Source organism: Plectropomus leopardus, chromosome 13 (assembly GCF_026936395.1).
Source record: "Plectropomus leopardus strain MGB_pleo_1.0 chromosome 13, ASM2693639v1, whole genome shotgun sequence".
Taxonomy (NCBI): Eukaryota; Metazoa; Chordata; class Actinopteri; order Perciformes; family Serranidae; genus Plectropomus; species Plectropomus leopardus.
In genome coordinates this window covers 8739690-8755817 of record NC_142188.1, presented here as the reverse complement: position 1 = coordinate 8755817, position 16128 = coordinate 8739690, and the positions used below count along the sequence as shown (strand labels likewise).

The 16128-nt window shown below is 36.8% G+C and overlaps 1 long non-coding RNA gene across 1 annotated transcript in view; it reads right to left on the bottom strand.

Annotated features, from left to right (window-relative positions):
- The window catches only part of LOC121954394 (uncharacterized), a 70900-nt gene extending 58232 nt beyond the window's left edge, over window positions 1–12668 (bottom strand). Inside the window, exons 1-3 of the long non-coding RNA XR_006106574.2 lie at window positions 12585–12668; window positions 12182–12231; window positions 10945–11899 (exon numbers count right to left, since the gene is read on the bottom strand). This is a non-coding gene — a long non-coding RNA (uncharacterized LOC121954394). The remainder of the gene's footprint in view (window positions 1–10944; window positions 11900–12181; window positions 12232–12584) is intronic.
- Window positions 12669–16128: the final 3460 nt, after the last annotated feature.

Genomic DNA, 16128 nt, shown 5'->3' with positions numbered 1-16128 from the left:
GCTTTGAACAGAACCAGGATTCCACATTATTTCCAGTCTTTGGGCTAAACTAAAAGTCTGCTGGCTGTTTCCTTATATTTAAATCATAGAATTTTCTCAACTCACTCACCTTTAGAAAGTGTATAAGTGTAATTTTCATATTGTCAAAGTTTAAGTTTTTCTATTTGTTCTATTTGTCCCTTCAACATTTCTGTAGAGAGAAGAGAAGAAAAATGGGTGGTGACAACAGCATTTGCATTATTCACTCTACATGAGCAGGCAAAGGAAAGAACACCTACAGAAAATGAAACTACACTATGAGAAATTCCAAGGAAGTTACCAACAATACCACACACACACACGCACGTGCACACACACACACACACACACACACACACACACACACACACACACACAGAAGCATTGTCAGCATGAGTGGAAATTTCTGGGATGTGCAGTGCAGGCAGGAGGAGACGGGGTAAAGAAGACGCTTAAACTTAAGATACACACAGTACTGTGTGCATCTTAACACCGTAGCGTGTTTATGCTTGTTTCAGAGCAGGCAGCTTATTCTTGTTATCTGAATGAGAATCAGTACCTTATAGCTGTCAGGTACTTTAAGATGGGACAGGAATTTACCTTGGTGCACAAAGTAGAACATAATGAACCACCATTACTGACTCGACTTCCCAACTATGCAGGTTACTTAGAGAGTGGTACCACAAAATAAATGAACGAAATAAATATATTCTATGTAAGCTGCTGATAATGTTCACAGATTCATATTTGCTAACTGCCAAGTAAATTTTCAAGCACTTATCTCGGTAACTTTTCATCGTTCTTTCTCTTCAGTTATGCACAGAAAATTTAACCTTACATCTGCCAAAATGTTAAGATAAGAGGGCAAACTTTACTGTGATCATGCAAAATATTTTTAACCAAAGATTCAGTCTTATCACCAGACATGCGGCCTGACTCTGCTGAGTGTTTATTCATTGTGTGTGCCAAATTCTGGTGTTGGGTGTGTTGTTTCTCCGCCTTCTAAAATTAGTACAATCAAGGAAAAGTGCACTCAGACTGGTCTTTGATATAAAGAATAAAAGGGCAGCTTGACCAGGCCGATAATTAATGTCAGATTACCAGTTTGAGCAACTAACATGCAGAGTGCAGGCTGCTGCTTTGACTCCCCAGCTGGTATTTCAGTTTTCTGACTCAAAGCTGATTCATGCCGTTGTGAGTTCAGTGGTATTTTATACTGGACACTATAATTATTTATGAGACTATTATTTATGTATTACTTTTACTATTTAGATTTAAAGGCTAATAATCAAAGACACAGCATACGTTCTGAAAGTTCTTCTAAACTGCTCTGCTGGACAGAAAGTCCACAGTGCTGCCTACAGAAAACGAAACTAAACATTTCCACAAAGGAAGGACAAAGTCTGAGGAATGTGCCACAGGACCACACACACACACACGCACACGTACACACACACACACACACACACACACACACACCCACACACTGTGAGTGTGATATATCACTAAAAGATAAATAAAGGAGAGGAAAAAAAAAATGTACAAAATGCAAGAATCAAACAGAAAATATAAGACCTGCAGACAAACAAATTTCACCAATTCTATTTTCTTACTTTCCCCTTCGCAGTAAAATAAGTTGGATTAGAAAAAAAAAACATGTTAAACTACATGGCCAACAACAGTCAAAAGAGAAGTATGCACAGGGGAGGAGTTTGATAGGAGGGAGAGCAGACGGAGCACCAGACTACAGCAACACAATACAATGCAAGACAACCACAGCACAACTCATTAAATGGCTTTTAGTTTAGATTCAAGGCACATACTTTTATGTGAGTCAGCCTAAGCTGCAGGTCTTTGGATGAAGCCAGAGAACCTGAAAAAAAATCCACTGACACAGGGGAAAACATGCAAACGCCACACAGAGGAGTCCCAGCCAGCGACATTGCTACTCACTGCACCACTGTGCCGCTTTCTAAACAAACTCCAAAATCACTTCAAATGTGTCTTTTTAGTTACCAAAGTATGCTGAATAAAACACTTGTTGGAGCAGGTGCAGATGCAAAAATGGCTTTAAATGTTCAGATTCAGACTTTATTCAGGGCACATATACTTTTCATGTACCACTCAATCGTGAATCTTGTGGGATTAACCCATAACTGGCAGAAAATGGCTTGCTGGGGATCTGAAACTGCAAGATCTTTTGGGGGGTTTTCTAGCTTTGTTTTCTTTATTTGAACACACACAATACAAAGATATCACACCCTCAAGTCATTTGAGTAAATATTCAAGCACACATGATCTAACACAGTTTCTAGAACCTATGTGAAGTTAAATCACCTGTTGCTCTCTTCTCCATTTATTTAACACCAGCATCATTTAGCTTTAAGAAAACCCTGCATTATTTCTTATGCTTTGCAAAAACAAGGGGGAAAAAGCCATGAAATTGGAGAAATATTCCTTGAAACAGGCAAAGGTGTTCCCCAACAGAACAGGACAATTCCACTTGCTAAGATTGTTTAAATCAAAGTGAAAATATTAAATATATTCAGTGAACCCACAGATACCTTAAAACTAGTGCAACCAGACCAAAAACAAGTGCATTTACCTAGGTAAAAAAAGAAGATTTAAAGAATTATTTTCTCAATGTGTGCTTAAATTTATCAAATGCTAGTGCCATTATCATGAAATAAAGCTATGTGCTCAGGAATTATATCTTAAAAACCAGACTAGTGACACTAAAACCACCACAAATGGACAAAAAAGCCTGAAACAAGTGAAATGCTCAAACATTTAACAGCCCTATATCTTGTTTGGCAAAAAGCATATATTGCCTTGATTTAAGAAATTTCATCTTACTTAGATTTCACTTTTTGCAGAGTAAAGACTCATCAGCATGCTGTTGTTTTTCTATAAAGGAAAGTCTCATTTAAAATGATCTCTCCAAAGATCACCAGCAGTTGTTATTTTTCAAAGAAATAACTCATTTTTCATATGCAAATTTGAATTTGGTGGTTTTTTTGTCTGTAGATGTGCAGCACCGGTGTGCAAACAGTTCAGTTTTGAGCAGACTTCTGCATTAATAGTGCTGGCCATAAATTCAGTTTCTGCTTTGTCATTTTAGTTGCATTTTCTTTCGCACGTATTGTTTATCTTGATGCTCTGAGTCAGAAACTCAGGAGGAGGAACTTTATCAGGAACCACCACTGACACCTTGCACTCCCACAGGAGATCACACATTAACTTCAGCCTCTGAGACAAGGACCTCTCTGATTGGTGCACAGAAAGACAAAAGGCGGGGCTTACAATATGGTGTGATTACCAGTAAATGGGGACGGATCCATAAGGAAAGTACCAGAAAATTTCAGGCCAGGAGTCAGAATAGGGTCAAGAGTATTCAACTCTGTGTGTGTGTGTGTGTGTGTGTGTGTGTGTGTGTGTGTGTGTGTGTGTGTGTGTGTGTGTGTGTGCAGTCCTACCCTGCAGAGATTACAATAAACCCAAAGGATAAAATTTGCTGTGTTAACAAAAGAAACTAAATTGAGTGACTTTAACAGAACATCAGAGGTTTTTAATTTAGCAAAATCATCTGGTATATTTTTCTGTGTTTTGCTCCATTTTCAAAGAAAAGGTGTGTCAGAGGCTTCCTCATCTAATGAGAACAATCACCTGATCTACTGCTGTTGAGGAGCTTGTTGCATGACATACGGTGACCTGTGTGTTTAATGAATCAGAAGAGCACACACTCTGTCATACATGCAGGCACAAGCTCATTCAAGGAAGTTGGACAGACAAAACCCCAAAAAACAGATTTGTTTTCATCATGTTGAGAATTCATGGATTTACTGAAAAGGACAGTGAGAATAAAAAGTTAAAGACAAAGAAAAAGAGACTGAGACAGACAGACACAAATAAGAGACTTTGCTCACATCAGCCCAACCATACATTGTTTGTCTCAGTGACACATATTTTCCATGACCCTCCAGGAGGCCTTTAGATGTGGCGGACCTGACTGTGAGACCGCTCTGCGTCCACATCAAAATAACATGACACAGTTGTGTCTTCTATAACAGCAAAACAGTCAATTGCCATGTACTGTAGGTAATGCATCATACCTCACACAGCCCCACTTCACAATCCAAACTATGCCAACTAGTTGCAGTAGCTGCACTATCCAACTCATAAACTGTAGAAACTCCCCAACATTTTAAACTGTCCTCCAGTAATCCTTATAAATGATCTTGCAAACGTTCATCTGCCTGTGTTGCATCAAACGTGAACCCTTCTTCATTAGTCAGTGGGAGCAAAGGGCGGCTTTAAAAATGAATGAATTTACTAAACTTTAGGAGGTGCTGCACACTCCCTTAAACACAACTGTGTCCAAATGACTTTGCAGTGGGAGTCTGTTCATATGAGCAAATGATGTATTATCCATTTATCTTTGCAACTGGAGCCAAAAAGTTACCCCGGACAGAGACAGGTGGCAAGGCATGACTCTATATGTGTGGCAAGGTACTTCTCAATCAACTTCTGCATCAGAGTTACACGGTATCAAACAAGAGATGACTGGATCTACAGGTCATCTCCCAAAAATGGATGACACCAACATACTATATTCTGCCACTGTTTTCTCAGAATTTACTTAGATTTTCAAACATTTACAGCAGGCTGGTTACCATAGTTTGTGGTTATGTATGTCTCATGGGCCAAATTCTGGTGTATGCGCTTACGACAATTTACAACGTGATGACCACTTCCTCATTCAGATGTCTTGGTTTCCATTTCTGGGAAATAAAGGTATCTCAGAGGACACGGTGAGCTTCAGCAACATGTTTTTTTTCTCTTTTTTATTATTTTTTTTTTTACTGTGGTGGAACTTTTTCCTGTTTAGTTCCCCTTTCTCTTTAAAAGCTTGTTGATTGACATACGGTTCCAGTATATTTGCAAAGCCTTTTCTTATCTGACGCTGCTGTTGGCAGGATGTCATTGATGGTCAATGCCTTACAAATCCCCAGTGCAAAAAGTGAAACTTTTCTAATCTTGCTAGAGTTAATGTCTGCTCCCCTCAAATGTCTCTATTCATTAATTCACATGGATGTTTGAGCTCCACTGACTTTGAGGCAGTTTTCACATTTATCTGTTAAAGGTGGAACATTGCTCTGAGCTCACCTGAAAACTTATTATGATCTATGAATCGTTTAATCAATTAAATATCAAAAAATGAATAAAATGTAAATCAAAAGTTCCTGCAAACCCCAAACAACATCTTCAAGTTGCTTCTGTTTTCCAACCAATAGTCCAAAACCCAAAGACCTCTTCATATACGATCATAAATGGCAAAGAAAAAGCAGCACAGTCTTACATTTAAAAACCTGAAACTAGCAAATCTTTGATATTTTTGCTTAGAAAAATGATTAAAACGGCTGAATCGATAAATAGAAAATCAAAATAGTTTGTGTTGATTGTCTTTTGATCAGCTAATTGTTGCAGCTCTACAGAAAACTGAGTTCAAGAGTTCAAGGCATGACTTTAGCCGTGGTCTAATATACACAGACACTGCAAACTCACTTTTTAGGGAAGTAATTGTTTAACTTTTGAACTTATAGATTCTGGATTTTTCAGTGACGTAGAAGGTGTAGTTTTGATTTTTTCCTTATTCTTACTAAGTGAAATGAACTAAAATTTTGCGAAAAACAGATCAGAGTCATTTTTTTTAAAAGCTGAGTATTTTGATACGTATTCACACGTCTTAAAAGGATCTTTAAGATTTGGTCAGTTTTAGGAACATAGCAGACTATGAGGAAAATTGTGGCTTGGGTTAAAATTACTTCTTTGTCCTTTGTTGTTACAATAATAACTATTTGGTTAAGGTTTGAAAACAATTAATGCATTGGCACAGTGGTGCATTAATACAAAACAGCAGCAGTGCAGTGGTCTCCCGTGTCAAATCTAACCACAGCAACCTCCTTTCTCTGCGGATCTGGTGGCTCTGCGACTACATCACGCTACTTCCTCCTTTGCTCTCAACAGATTCGAGTGACCATTAATAAGTCAGTAGAACATGCTGGAAATGAGCGGTCCACTTGCCAGTATAAAACACTGGCATTGTACGTTTCTGCAAACCATTAATATGTTACATTTGTATGTTTTATACATATCATATCAATGATGCGATAAATCTGATGTGACATGATAAATGAGTTGATTTTGTTATAACTACATGCAGGGATAATGGATGGCCTGACAGCTAAGCGAGACATCTGAAAAAAATAAAATGAAATAAAATAAAATAAAATAAAATAAAATAAAATAAAATAAAATAAAATAAACTTAATTAAAAAGTTATATATATATATATGTAATATCTTTATTGTCATTTTATCAAGCTGCAGTCCACTTTTTTTCCACCAAGATTGTGCTACTTAAAACAGGTATCTTAAGCCAAAACATGGATTGTGCTCAAAATCCCTCAATATTCACTATATAGTCCACCATATAGTGACTTTACCATTATGAAGTGCTGTCTGAAAGTGCTGAGGGGATTATTCGACCTTATATAGTGGACTCAGAGTATCCCACAATGCATCAAAAAAAGGAGCATAAAACCAGTGGTCACTAACTAAGCAATATATTTCATCATAAATTGTGTGTATGTATTTAGTTTTTATTTGTTTATTTTGGTCTTGTGTGTTTCCCATAGTTGTGAGTTCCATATTGTATTATACTGAAACTCCATTAATTCATTCATTCACTTATTTATTTTAAGTGTGTGTGCATGTGTTTGTGAAAGACTTGCATGTTTTAAAAACATGCTGTATAAATGAAGCTTAACTTACACACTGACTGTCAGAGTATCTGTTTTGTTATAAATATTGACTCTTTTAATAGCTTCTATTAGTGCCGAGTATAGCACGTTTGATCCGAGTCAGTATATTTCCTGTTTCATGTCCTCGTGAAGACATTCCCATACTGACTCATGGGTCCGGATAAGCACACCATGCCTACAAAGCTTTTCTCAAAGGAGATGTAAAAAAAAAAGTACGACAGTGATTCAGTATTTCACTTCCATGAAGACGAGATAGATTTAAAAAATTCAAAGCAGCAGAGCTATTCCAAGAATTCTTATTTTAAGCTCCACATACGGGTCATGCGCCCAAAGGACACTCAATCCTACATTTCCCATAATGCAACACAGAAGGGTATTTCATCAGAACCTCCCTGCATGGTTATTATCTACGTCCTTTTAACTCCTTACCTACAGCTCATGTGCCAGGCTGATAAACAAAAAAAGTCTTCAAGTCAAAGCAAAGACTTTAAATGGCACAAAGACTGATGTTTCAAATGGATTCATAAGTGCATCTTTCTGCAGTAATTGTCAGCCTTCCTATACTTCATTCCATGAACAAAATTACTAAGTTTTATGGAATTTTAACGAATACAATATAGTGCAACACAATGCAACGAGAAGCCACCGGATACAATACAAAAAAAAAAAAACCCACACAAAAACAAGACAACAGCTCAACGTCACGCAACACTATGCAACACAGAGCCTCAAAGCAACACTGTATATCCAAAATAAAGTAAATAAAAGTATTATCAAGGATGTTGCACAAGCCTTTCAACCTTTCACTTTAGTCAGGTGCGTCTCACATCATTTTCCCCGGAGTTCAGCGAGAAAAATCCATTTTGGGAGCGAGAGGCTGTTTAGTTGCCCGAGGAGATGGAGCAGCTTTTGATACCTTTGTTTTTGAAGATGTGAAACCTTTTGAGTCTGAAACCTGCGGTAGATTCTGCAATACCTGATTTTTAACTTAAGTGAGGTTTAAAAGGTCTTTCACAGAGATTAGATGTGTTTGTGTTTGCGCCTATTTTACAGTTTTACAGTGAGTCAAACGGCTGATGAAATATCACAGAGTGGCATGATGAGGCACATGGCAGGAGAGGAGGAAGTCTTGTGATGGAAGTCTTGAACGTGTGTTACAGATAAACCACAGCTTGTACAACATGTAGTCTGAGGTTGTTATTCCATCCTGCTGTTTTTACTTTTTTACTTATCTAATAAAGCTGTCTTGTTACAGGACTTTTAACATTGGAGACAATGTTAAAACGTTATTTTATGGGGTAAAATTAAAGTTACTTCATTCTAAAAATCGGTTTCAGATTCAGATAGTAAATGCATCGCAGCTGGACTTGATCTTGTTTGGCTCCTTTCACTAAAGAATGACTGAATTATGTCCAAACAGAGCAACATTTCAACTGGAAAAGCTCCATTCAGCAGGGGGTGTGTTCAACGTACAACTTTTGACACAGTTTGCACTGTCTCTGTGATTAACATGTGCCATGATTTACAGCAGCATTTTATATCACTGTGTACTGATGTCATGGAGGTTAAATCAACATAAACCATTACACTGTGTTGCATAAACTATCAATAAAACTTTTTCACCATTAAATATATACATAATCCTTAATGTCAACTTAAAATCACTTTAAGGTGACAACAACACTCCTCTGAAACAGTGTACTGTTATCAGAGAGGTCATAAATCTAAGCCCACCAAATACAACCTTTTTTATATTTAATTTATTGGCTTAACGGCCAAATTATGATTATTTTCTGTACATTTTACTTAAAGGCATGCTGTGCAGAATTTCTTGCTTACTGTTTCTAAAAACAACATTTAAAACTGATACTGAGAGAGCAGAATTGGTTATGCAAACTAGAGAGTGACTGAAGAGACGGAGCGGCGAGAACAAGGCATTAAAACAGGATTTTTCTGATTGTTTTGCAGCAGTTACACTCTAAAGCACACACCCATAACCCACAGGGCCATGCAGGAAGGTACTGCATTTATGGATGTTGTATGCTTTCAGACAAAAGAACATCTTTCGTCCTGTCTGCATCGCGTACATGTGGCTGAACCTTGCCCTAAACAGACACGCAGACAGCAAAGTTACCCTTAGAAACCCAACCTCACATTGCTATTGGCTGGGGGTCACACCGTTACCTAAAGGTTGACCCCCTGAAACATCACAACAAACCAAAATAAGAAGGAAATGCAGGCACAGGGCTCTACATATACATAGCCACACACTGCTGGTGTGTCATTAATAATGATTCATTTTAATGAGTCTATGTATTGTTTTTTTTAAAACAATTTTAGGAAAAATTTTCATAGTGTAACTTTGAAAGTGAAATAATAAATGTTTCATATCCTGCTTCACTCTGAATACTATTCTGGTAATAAAACATTATACTCATAATTGATTCATTTTTGTTAGCCTAAAGTACATTTAAAATCTATTTAGGCTGAAATATTGACGCAGGAATCTGTCTGTAAACACCCACCATACGTAGGTTTTAATTATAGACTCTAAAAGCCCCCAGATTGCTAAAACCATCAAAATACACACTTCACAGCCTGGATATCTTCTTCCGATTTTAAAAAAGTTGCTGCCACTTTTGGCAAAACACAGCCTGCACTGAAAAAGTGTCCTGCTTGAATACTAAGAGCTGCTGCAGTCAGACAGTCACAGATCTGATGTTTTGCAGTTTTCACATTCTTTCCATACAACTAATTCAACTTATATTTATTTCTTTGTAAAAATCACAAATCATCCTTAACCAGAACATATTTTACAAAAAAAACTCCAGAAACTGCTCTAATAAGAGTCATTTAACTGTTCTCAAACCAAAGAAGAACAACAGCTTCTTTTGTCTGGGGGAATATCATGAGACAGAATAACACTGAATCTCACTCTGACTCACTGAATGACGTGTTTGCTCTGCTAACTGCCAGCGATTATATGTTGTGTGAGACAAACCTGTCATTAACCCAGAGGGCACAGAGGCAACAGTGCAGGCTGAGCACCAAACTTCCCCGAGCAAAGTCAAAACTGTTAATTTGGATCTGCAATATTTTCTTCACAGTTGAGTTACATCAAAATTTAAAAATAAGTCTGTTCCAGTGCAAGTGTTTCTTAATGTTTGGCGAGAAGCATTCATAAGCAACAGTTCTGTATTTTCTGATGCAAAACTGACTGGCATGTGGAGGCACTTTTACCCTTTTGCCCTCACAGACTCGCATGACATTTGTCACACTTACATGTCACATTTACTGAGAAAAAACGACCCACAGGATATGTAGTAAGAGAGGGAAGATAAGAGGATGCCCTTGTGACTTTGTGAACCGACACAGGGCAAGAAAGAGCTGATAAAACTTCCCAAACACTAAATATAACAATAATATTAAAGTCAAGTCTGAAAACAAGGTTACAAGAAATTATACCACTGAAGCATGCTGGAATTAAAGGGAACAAAACAAATTAACCCCTTGAAACCTAGACTGATATCAGTTTTCTTGTGATGCATACAGACAAAAAAATGGCTGGCTAAAAATCTCCCACAAACAGCAGAAAAATCTTTAAATGGTGACAAGAAAATTACCTAAAAGTTTAGATGGTGGGATTATTAGAAAAAGAAAAAAGATTAAATAGGAAAATTCCAGAAAACTTTATTTATTATTATAATAATTTGATTATTTTATTAAAATTATGTTACAGAAAAAAATATATAATATAATATATAAAATAAATACTTTCTTTTTATTTATTTAAGCCCTATTTAGGTCATTTTCTTGTTTGGTTTTTACTTTTTATTTATTTATGCTTTTTATCAGAGTTTTTTTTTTTTCTAATTTTGGGTCCATGTCTTGTTAAGTTTCTTGTTGCTTTCTCCCAATGTTTTAAAAAGAAAGCAAACTTACTTGATTAGGTTTTAAAGGGTTAACAACTACTCCAAGTCCATAAAGACCTGAGCAGATACTGTAGATCTTCTGTGGCTAAAACCCTGTTTGCACAGACAAATATGAACTGAGAAGTTTACAGCTGCTGTGTGATTTTGATGCTGTGTCTGTTAAGTTCCTACCTTGCAAATTCCCCTCGTGCCGCTGAAGACAAATGATCCTGGGAAACTGTTTGAGCATTCATGCATCATGGTCTTCATCCTGTAATAAAGAAATGAAGGCAGGAGAGAAATCATTAAAGAAAGAGTTTAAACACAGTGCCAGCACATATTTCAAAGAGTCAAAGTTGGTCACATTATATAAGTTTAAACGCACTGCTGGATTAAGTATCCATATTTTACTTATGTAAAAGTACTGTTACCACACTGTGAAAATACTCTGTTACAAGTAAAAGTCCTGCATTGAAAATGTTACTGAAGTAAAAGTAAGTATTATCAGGAAAATGTACTTTAATTACTTACTTACTTAAAATAATTACAGAAGAAACAGAAAAACACCCCAAAACTAAAATTACAAAAAAGGAAATAAGCATTAAAAAAATCTAAACTAAAAAAAACTCAAAATAAAAAAAAGAAAAAATAGAAAATATTGTATATATAATATATAATATATATAATATATAATATATATATATAATAATATTTTTTTCCCTATAAAGAAACATAAATACAACCTCAAAAGTGTTAACAAAAATAAAAATTACATCCTCCAAAACTCAAAATGATATTTAAAAAAAAAATCAAAAAGCCTTAAATGTTTATCAAAATAGTTGGCAATTTAATTTCTGTGAAATGACCGATTAATTATTCAGATAACTGTTGCAACTCTTTGGTAATTTAATTTATAACAAAAGATCACATTTTATCAACTCATCTTATGTTTTTACGATGCCGAGGATCAGCACGCCTGGAGCCCACACAACACACCCGACCACGATCCCTTTCCCCGTGGGTGGTGGGCCCACAGGGAGGCGGCTCCAAGTAGTATTTTCGGGCTGAGTCCAACCTGGGGGGGCGTGCTCCGGAAAGTCCTGATCAGTCATAGTGTCCTTGAACCGCTCTTAGTTGTGCAGGGTAGCTGGGCAACAAGGGGACAACAATGGATGGGTGGGTGGATTTTTTATGCAAAAATCATAATTTGGAAAATACCTGAAGCTGTCAGATAAATGTAGTGACATAAAAAGCACAATAATCCCTCTGAATAAAAGTATTAAGTAGCATCAAAATAAAATACTCAAGTAAAATACAAGTACCCTCAAAGACCAGTAAACAGGAAACTTAGTTACATCCCACCACTGTTTATAGGCCACAAAAAGAAAGAAAACAAATGTCTTCAGTTTAAAAAAACATGCATGCTCACTTGGTGCTGAGGTGATTTCATGGTCCTGAGGATTTCACAAGGTTCTCATCCTATAAAAGAGCAAATTAATACACATGATAATCATGCTATATGCTTTAAAATCCACTCATTATTATGACTGGAGTTCCTGTGCAAACATCCACCCTTCACTGGTTTCACAATAAAGCAAACATGCCATGACAGTCATCTGTGAGACCAATACATGCAAAATATACAAAACACACAGAAGGAGGGCAGTAGTTAAGCAACAAGCAGCAATCAAGAGTATCAAGAATAAAGGAACAGATGAAAAGGACAGAAAAAAGAAAGGAGGAAAGAAAGCCTGTAGATTTGGTGGCCTTTAAAGAGGTAAATCAATTAGAGGAAGATGTATATCATGACAGTCATCTCTGGGTGAACTTACTGAAACTCTGCTGGCTGCAGTCTTTGGGCCTGTGTGTAGCATTTCCTATTAGAGTAGCAGGGGTTTGTGGGATGTTGGAGCTGTAAACAGGAAGTGAAGTTGAGCATGCGAGCCAGTACAGGAAGTGAATCAGTCAAACACAATTTATCATTTCCAATAAGTCGGTTCAGTTTGTTGCCTTTTACAGTAAGCTGCATGTGTGCAGATATAATGGACGGCACTTTAAGGACAATATGCAAATTGTTATTTACATTTTGTCTCATAGTGCAGATGGTGCACAGTTTTAAAACACTCACTATTATTCTCTAAATTTACAAACTATCTTGGTCACTTTTTCATGAAACGGACATCAGATGAATCCATAGACATTCATCTTTTTTCGTATTTTAAATACTTTCATAAAATATTCCTCGGCACTGTAGTTGTAGCAAACATAACTCAAACAGTGCAATTTTGAGGGAATATTTTAAGCCACACATTAACACACATTTGGTGCAGCAGTGAGTATTAACAGCAGCAGGTGGTGATGGTGTGTGTGACTGACAAAAAATCAACTATGATTGGTGTGTTTTTAATAGTGTTCAGACACACAGTCATTGCTTCATTGATAGATCAATTCATTGTTGTTCATAGGTTTTTGGGGAATTACAAAACAATAGAGTTGTGAAGTGGGAGGAGTGGATCGTCCCATTCATTTTTCACACAGACAGCGACACATGACTCATAGTTGGAGAGCACTTCTACGTGTTATATTCAGGCATGAAACTGTCAATTAAATCATCAGTACAAAGGAATGACAACTTTGTCACAAATTTTTTGGCTCATTGATCAAATTTCAATGGTACAAGCAGGGGCGGATTATCAGACAACCAGCGCCGGGGCACAGATATGCAAAAGCCCCCCCAAACACCGTCACAAATGAGAACAACAACAAACTAACATTTTATTTATAGTTGTTTAGTCTTGTTTTGTTTTGTTGTTTTGCATTGCTTTGTGGTTGTGTGGTTTTATATCTCTCTGTTTATGTTTTTCTTTTTTTGGGGGGATAGGTGTCCTTTTTGGGGGTTTTTTTTGTTACTTTTCTTTCTCTGCAAGTATTTTAGTGTCTTTTGGCTCACTTTGAATCTCTTTCTGGTTAGTAGTGTTGATTTGCATGAAATTTTACACATTGAACAGGAAACATCCAATAACCAATAAGAAAATGAACTATTACTGTTAAAAAAAATTAAAAGGACAGTTCACCCCAAACCAGAAATACACATTTTTCCTCTTACCAGCAGTGCTATTTATCGGCTTAGATTGTTTTGGTTTTGTTATTGAGTTGCCCAGTGTTGGAGATTTGGCTTTAGAGATGTCTGCCTTTTCCTAATACTGTATAATGTTACTGTTGTGTTCAAGGTGCCAAAAAAATACATTTATAATTCCTCTGTCCAGGGTATCCACAGACCTTGCTGTGAGCAGTTTCTACTAGAAAACACCTGCCAGCCATACTATTAACGTTTGCAGCCTTTTATCATGTATCATATCATCGTGAGATGGTTGGCAGAAGTAGTTTGTCAGAAAGAAAATTGGTCAGAGGAAAAAAATGTATTTTTGACTTTGGAGTGAACTGTCCCTTTAAAGAACAAACGCTGATTAATTTGGCTGTAGAATATGCTTGGACGTTTACTCCTCATTAGTGAGAAGTAGGCTGATTTTGGGTGTATTTATTTGAATGCTCATGTGCTTTCTTGCCCAGACTTCTATAAAAAGATTGATACCACCCTAATATTTATACAGTAAATATGAAACTACAGCCAGAAGCCAGTGAGCAAAGCTTAGCATAGAAAACAAACGAGATATAGTAGTGTGATTGGTGAGCTTTAGAGGTTGGAAGCTGGATATTTTATTGGGACAGGGCCAGACTAGCTGCTCCCCTCTCTGTTTCCTGTTTCCTTTGTGCTTGGCGAAGGAAACTAGCTGCAGTTTCCTATTTACTGTACAAACATTGAAACGGCATCAATCATCTCGTCTAACTCTTGGCAAGAAAGCAAATAAGCGTACAGTACTTATTAATGTGCCAATCTATTCTTTTAGCTAGAAAGTCAGTAGATTCATTACTTAACCCTTTGAAACCTGGGGGGACATCACCTTCCTTTTGCTGCTTTTAGATACATTTCACAAGTATTTTAACCTTTGAACCCTGAGCACACTGGTGAAAAGCCATTCAAAACATGGGAGGAAAAAGGAGCAAATTGGAAACAAATGTTGCACAGTTTTCAGAAAATTAGCATATTTAGAGAATTATTTTTTAAAAGATAGGGAAAATGTTGAAGGAAAAGAGAAAAAAAAGCTAGGGAAAAACAATATTTTTAATTATCATTATTGCATATTTAAAATGATTTAAAAAAAAATATTTAACTTTTTAAATCCCCCTTTCCAGCTCATTTCCTTTTATAAAAAAAAACCATTCTTTTGGATTTTTTTTTTTTTTTTACTAATTTTAAGGTTATTTTTTCAATAAATTCTTGCTAATTTTTTTTCTCTTTCTCAACCATGTTTGCGAAAGAAATCAAGTCAATTTGCCCAGTTTAAAATGGTTAATTTGTCTCACATTGTTTGGATGAATTATTTGATGGTTGACTAATTGGTGGCTGGTTGATTTAGTTTGTGCTAATTAATTTTGACTGGAGGGAGATTTTACTATTAGCCTGTTTCACTATGATTATTTTGACCAGGTTGGGTTGGGTGTGTTTGATTTGGCTGTTTTTAACTTGGATCCTGTTTGGGCTCTCTGGCAGAGGGTGTTTTGGTGTTTTGTGGTTTGGTTTTGTCCTTGCCACATTTGCTCGGGACTGCTGTGATTAGTCTAACGGAGTACTATGGTCTCCTGTGCATATCAAGTTAGTCTGAACTAGTTTGAGTTAAATTGGTTGTGTCTGATTGTCATTTGCTGTGGGCTGTTTAAGCTGGTTTTATTTCCTTTACTTTGGTTCACTTGTGGTTTGTCCCCTCTTTAGCTTGGATTTGTTAGGTTGACTCTGGAGCGGCTGGCTCGATTCGCCTCAATGACTCCGGCGGTGTACGTCGGTCTAAACCGCTGCAGAGCTGCATTCACTGAGGCTGATGTAACACTGAGCCAAAGAGCTGCAACACTGCACCCGACACTGCAGTGCAGCTCACATATAGAGATGCTTTGATACGAGACAAAAACAGCCTAATATACTGCATGTGCATGGACACACACACACACACACAGATTCTTTCGGAAAGCCACAGCCCTCTGAAGCTGTCTTTCCTGCAGCTCTCATCAAAGGGACATCACATATCATAGGAAGTACTCTACATTTTAATGAGGATGTGTGAATAAAATTTTAAGAAGAAAGGATCAAGGTCACATGATGTAAGGAAACATGGCATATAGAAAAATGTTGCAGAAGAAATGCAAATAACCAGCTGCCCTGCAAACAACTCAAACTAGATTTTAGCATCGGGCCGCATTTTGCCTTTGACTCTGGGTAAAATACAGTGTGGGATGTTTTCACCGACACTGAGGGCTTACTGA